Source organism: Cygnus atratus, chromosome Z (genome assembly GCF_013377495.2).
Source record: "Cygnus atratus isolate AKBS03 ecotype Queensland, Australia chromosome Z, CAtr_DNAZoo_HiC_assembly, whole genome shotgun sequence".
Classification (NCBI taxonomy): domain Eukaryota; kingdom Metazoa; phylum Chordata; class Aves; order Anseriformes; family Anatidae; genus Cygnus; species Cygnus atratus.
The window spans coordinates 75,858,969-75,864,930 of NC_066396.1; positions in this window are offsets into that span (position 1 = coordinate 75,858,969).

The window sequence follows — 5,962 nt, forward strand, 5'->3', positions numbered from 1 at the left end:
AGTGGACCACCATGGAGAAGGGAAGGGAATTCAGTACCTGAGGGAATTAGCCGTACGGGAAGTAATTTATAAGGGCCTAGACGACGACGCACAAACATCCACAGATCCAGATGAAGTCCAGTGTACTCGACCCATATGGCGGAAGTTTGTACAGAATGCACCATCATCACATGGGCCAGCACATTGGCAATAATAACCTGGAAAGACGGTGAAGATCCCACAGTGGACATGGCTAAACAACTCCGGCAGTACGAAGGAAATCTCTCCTCTTCCCTACAGGCCTGCGTCTCGGCTGTGGAGAAACTCTCTGAAGAGTTCCACCAACTTAAAGAGAATTTATCTTCCCCCCCACCTGAACAAACCAGTGGCCACCAACTAAAAGAGAATACTTTGGAGAAACTTTTTGAAGAGGTCCACCAACTTAAAGAGAATTTATTCCCCCCCACCTGAACGAACCAGTGGCCACCAACTAAAAGAGAATACTTTTGGAGAAACTTTTTGAAGAGGTCCACCAACTTAAAGAGAGTGTATTTTCTTCCCCACCTGTACAAACCAGCGTCTCGGCTATTAGGGGTAAACGCGCATCCGTGCAAAGAAGACAATATGGTGGGTACACACACCCCGCGCCACCCTGTGGTTTTACCTACGTGACCATGGAGAGGACATGAGAAAATGGGATGGAAAATCTACTGAGACCCTAGAGGCACGGGTACGTGAGTTGCAAAAAAAGAAAACAATCGGGAGAAAGGGGTTCTCTGAAAAGTTTGCTGCTCCAACTTCTAGCAGGCAGTCTTTTTAAACACAGAAACGAAGATTCTGACCAGGACTAGAGGGGCCCTGCCTCCAGCCAGGGGGAGGAAAGGGACAACCGAGTTTATTGGACTGTGTGGATTCGATGGCCTGGCACGTCTGACGCACAGAAGTATAAGGCTTTAGTAGACACCGGTGCACAATGTACTCTAATGCCATCAAGCTGTAAAGGGCCAGAGCCCATCTGTATTTATGGCGTGACAGGGGGATCCCAGCAGTTAACTGTTGGAAGCTGAAGTGAGTCTAACTGGAAATGAGTGGCAAAAGCACCGTATTGTGACTGGCCCGGATGCTCCGTGCATCCTTGGCATAGACTATCTTAGAAGAGGATATTTCAAGGACCCAAAAGGGTTCCGCTGGGCTTTTGGCATAGCTGCCTTAGAGACAGAGGACATTAAACAGTTGTCTACCTTGCCCGGTCTCTCAGAGGACCCTCTGTGTGGGGCTGCTGAGGGTTGAAGAACAGCAAGTGCCAATCGCTACCACAACTGTGCACCGGCGGCAATATCGCACCAACCGAGACTCCCTGATTCCCATCCACGAGCTAATTCGTCAACTGGAGAGCCAAGGAGTGATCAGCAAGACCCATTCACCTTTTAATAGTCCCATATGGCCAGTGCGAAAGTCTAATGGTGAGTGGAGACTAACAGTGGACTATCGTGGCCTGAACGAAGTCACGCCACCACTGAGTGCTGCAGTGCCGGACATGCTAGAACTCCAGTACGAACTGGAATCAAAGGCAGCCAAGTGGTATGCCACAATTGATATTGCTAATGCATTTCTCCATCCCTCTAGCAGCAGAGTGCAGGCCACAGTTTGCTTTCACTTGGAGGGGAGTCCAATATACTTGGAATCGGCTGCCCCAGGGGTGGAAACATAGCCCTACCATTTGCCATGGACTGATCCAGTCTGCGCTGGAGCAGGGGGAGGCTCCTGAACACCTGCAGTACATCGATGACATCATTGTGTGGGGTGACACGGCAGAGGAAGTTTTCGAGAAAGGGAAGAAAATAGTCCAAATCCTTCTGAAGGCCGGTTTTGCCATAAAACAAAATAAAGTTAAAGGACCTGCACGAGAGATCCAGTTTTTAGGAATAAAATGGCAAGATGGACGTCGTCAAATCCCAATGGATGTGATCAACAAAATAACAGCTATGTGTCTCCACCAACTAGCAAAAAGGAAACACAAACTTTCCTAGGTGTCGTGGGGTTTTGGAGAATGCATATTCCAAATTACAGTCTGATTGTAAACCCGCTCTACCAAGTAACTCGTAAGAAGAATGCTTTTGAATGGGGCCCTGAGCAACGACAAGCCTTTGAACAAATTAAGCAGGAAATAGTTCATGCAGTAGCCCTTGGGCCAGTCCGAACAGGACCAGATGTAAAGAATGTGCTCTACACCGCAGCCGGGGAGAATGGTCCCACCTGGAGCCTCTGGCAGAAAGAACCTGGGGAAACTCGAGGTCGACCCCTGGGGTTTTGGAGTCGGGGATACAGAGGATCTGAGGCCCGCTATACTCCAACCGAAAAGGAGATATGGCAGCATATGAGGGAGTTCGATCTGCTTCGGAAGTGGTCGGTACTGAAGCGCAGCTCCTCCTGGCACCCCGACTGCCGGTACTGGGTTGGATGTTCAAAGGAAGGGTCCCCTCTACACATCATGCAACTGATGCTACATGGAGCAAGTGGGTTGCACTGATTACTCAGCGGGCTCGAATAGGAAACCCCAGTCGCCCAGGAATCCTGGAAGTGATTATGGACTGGCCAGAAGGCAAGTACTTTGGGATATCAGCATCAGAGGAGGAGGTGGTCCGTGCTGAAGAAGCCCCACTGTACAACAAGCTACCAGAAAATGAGAAGAAATATGCCCTGTTCACTGATGGGTCCTGTGTAGGTGGGAAAGCATCGGAGATGGAAAGCTGCTGTATGGAGTCCTACACGACGAGTTGCAGAAGCTGCTGAGGGAGAAGGTGAATCGAGTCAGTTTGCAGAAGTGAAAGCCGTTCAGCTGGCCTTAGATATTGCTGAACGAGAAAAGTGGCCAGTTCTCTATCTCTATACTGATTCATGGATGGTAGCAAATGCCCTGTGGGGGTGGCTACAGCAATGGAAGCAGAACAACTGGGAACGCCGGGGCAAACCCATCTGGGCTGCTGCATTGTGGCAAGATATTGCTGCCCGGGTAGAGAACCTGGTTGTAAAGGTACGCCATGTAGATGCTCATGTGCCCAAGAATCGGGCTACTGAAGAACATCAAAACAACCAGCAGGTGGATCAGGCTGCTAAGATTGAAGTGGCTCAGGTGGCTCAGGTGGACCTGGACTGGCAACATAAAGGTGAATTATTTATTTAGCCCGATGGGCCCATGACACCTCAGGCCATCAAGGTAGAGATGCAACATACAGATGGGCTCGTGACCGAGGGGTGGACCTGACCATGGACACTATAGCACAGGTTATTCATGATTGTGAAACATGTGCTGCAATAAACAAAACAAAGCCAAACGGTCAAAGCCTCTCTGGTGGATGGAGGACGATGAAATACAAAATGGAAATATGGAGCCTGGCCTGGCAGATTACATCACAACCCCCCAACGCGCAACGGCAAGCGCCACGTAATTACAAGGAAACCACCGGATGGCTGGAAACATATCCTGTGCCCCATGCCACCGCCCGGAACACTATCCTGGGCCTTGAAAAGCAAGTCCTATGGCGACATGGCACCCCAGAAAGAATTGAGTCAGACAATGGGACTCTCATTTCCGAAACAACCTTATAGACACTTGGGCCAAAGAACATGGTATTGAGTGGGTGTATCACATCCCTTATCATGCACCAGCCTCCGGGAAAGTTGAACGATACAATGGACTGTTAAAGACTACACTGAAAGCAATGGGTGCTGGGACATTCAAAAATTGGGAAACACATTTGGCAAAGGCCACCTGGTTAGTCAATACTAGAGGATCTGCCAACCGAGCTGGACCTGCCCAATCAAACCTGTTACGCACTGTAGAAGGGGATAAAGTTCCTGTAGTGCACGTAAGAAACATGCTGGGTAAGACAGTCTGGGCTACTCCTGCCTCAGGAAAAGGCAAGCCCATTCGTGGGATTGCTTTTGCCCAGGGACCTGGATGCACTTGGTGGGTAATGCAAAAGAATGGGGAGGTTCGGTGTGTACCTCAAGGGGACCTAATACTGGGTGAGAATAGCCCATGAGTTGAATTGTAGTATGTTAATTATCATATAACACTGTATGTCATCACTACCATGGTTGCTATATATCATAGATGAAAATGGTGACTAATTAGAAGCTGTCCTGGTTTCAGGTAGGACAGAGTTAATTTTCCTCCTAGTAGCTGGCAGGGTGCTATGTTTTGGATTAGGATGAGAAGAGCGCTGATAACATGCTGATGTTTTAATTGTTGTAGAGCAGTGCTTACACCAAGCCAAGGACTTTTCAGCTTCTCGCTCTGTCCTGCTAGCGAGCAGGCTGGGGGTGCAGCAGGAGCTGGGAGGGGACAGACCCAGGACAGCTGACCCAAACTGGCCAAAGGGGTATTCCATACCATCTGACGTCATGCTGAACAATATATAGGGGTGGCTAGCCGGGGGGGGGGGGGCCGGCTGCTCGGGGATAGGCTGGGCATCGGTCAACGGGTGGTGAGCAATTGCATTGTGCATCACTTATTTCGTACACACATTATTATATATTATTATTATTATTATTATTATTATTATTATTATTATTGTTATTATTTTTTCCTGTCTTAATAAACTGTCTTTATCTCAACTCACAGGCTTCACTTTCCCGTTTCTCTCCCCCATCCCGGAGAGGGAGGGGGGAGGGTAAGTCAATGGAAGACAATGAAGTCATCCAGATAGGTATTAACTGGTTTAACATATGCAACAGCAGTGCACTATAATTATAATAATACTAAAAAATAAGACAGGAGTAATACTACCACTTTCGTGACTAATTACCACGAAAGTTTTGTCTAATAAATGCTTCATCCAAAAATTCTAGTGGCAGCAAGTGTTACAAAAACAGAATGACAAAATCTAATTTAAAATAAATTAGCAAATGATTCAGTGTGTTTTGAAATTTTACCACTAATTATCCACTTTATGGAAAAAGACTCTAATTTAAACCATTACTAACATTTTATTCAATTTTTCTATTTTCATTAGGTAGTAACTAGCAGAAGTGGACTACATTTAAGAATTCTAAATATCCTGAACACCCAGCAGCTACTTAAACACATTGGAAATTAACACTAACTTGATCATTGCCTCCCATGTTCTTGGTTTCTATATAACAAAGTGGACCTAGTGGAAAACTTTTCACAAAATTCAGTTTTATATACACAGTGTCAGTTTGTTCAGTCCAACTGTTTCAGCTGAAGCACACTCCACATTCAAACTTCTGATGAAACATGGAGGTGGCTCTTATAGATTGGTGCTCATACTATATGAGAACAGATAAACCCCAACTTCCTATGAAGCAGACTGCTCTAAAACTGCAGGTCTGTAAGGAACCAGGCTTGAGTGCAAGGAATATGTCATAGGAACATAATCTTCTCAGCAGCTGTAGGATTGAGGTTAGAATCAGTCCAACTGGGCAGCAGCAGTGAGAGTATTCTGTGTACCTTTTGTTCTCCAAAATATTATGGTATAGTGTTTTCCTCCCATGTAATTTTCACTCAGGAAAAAATCAAATTACTTTAATCAAATTATGTGTAAAATTCTTCAATTTTGGGGGGCTTGCTTATAATTTGAATAAAAATTTCTAAAGCTTCCTTTATGGATAGAAAGCAATATTTTCTGGACATTTCCATCAAACTGCATCAAATTGTATCACTAAGGAATCTTTTCTAAATTTCCAAATCTAGGAAAGACTATACTTTTTATTACTATTGTTATTTTTTTTTTCACAACAGTCCTAGTTATTAGAAATTGCACAAAATCCATAATTTCCTAATTACATACATGAGCCAAAATGTCTTGTATTAGTACAGCAATAAGCAATGTATGTAGCTGAGCAGTTGAGCAGTTCTAAAAAAAGAAATATCTATGAGGTTTTGACTGTTCATCCTTTATATAGATTGCTCCTATATTTCTTTAAATCATTACAACCATTTTCCACAAACAACATT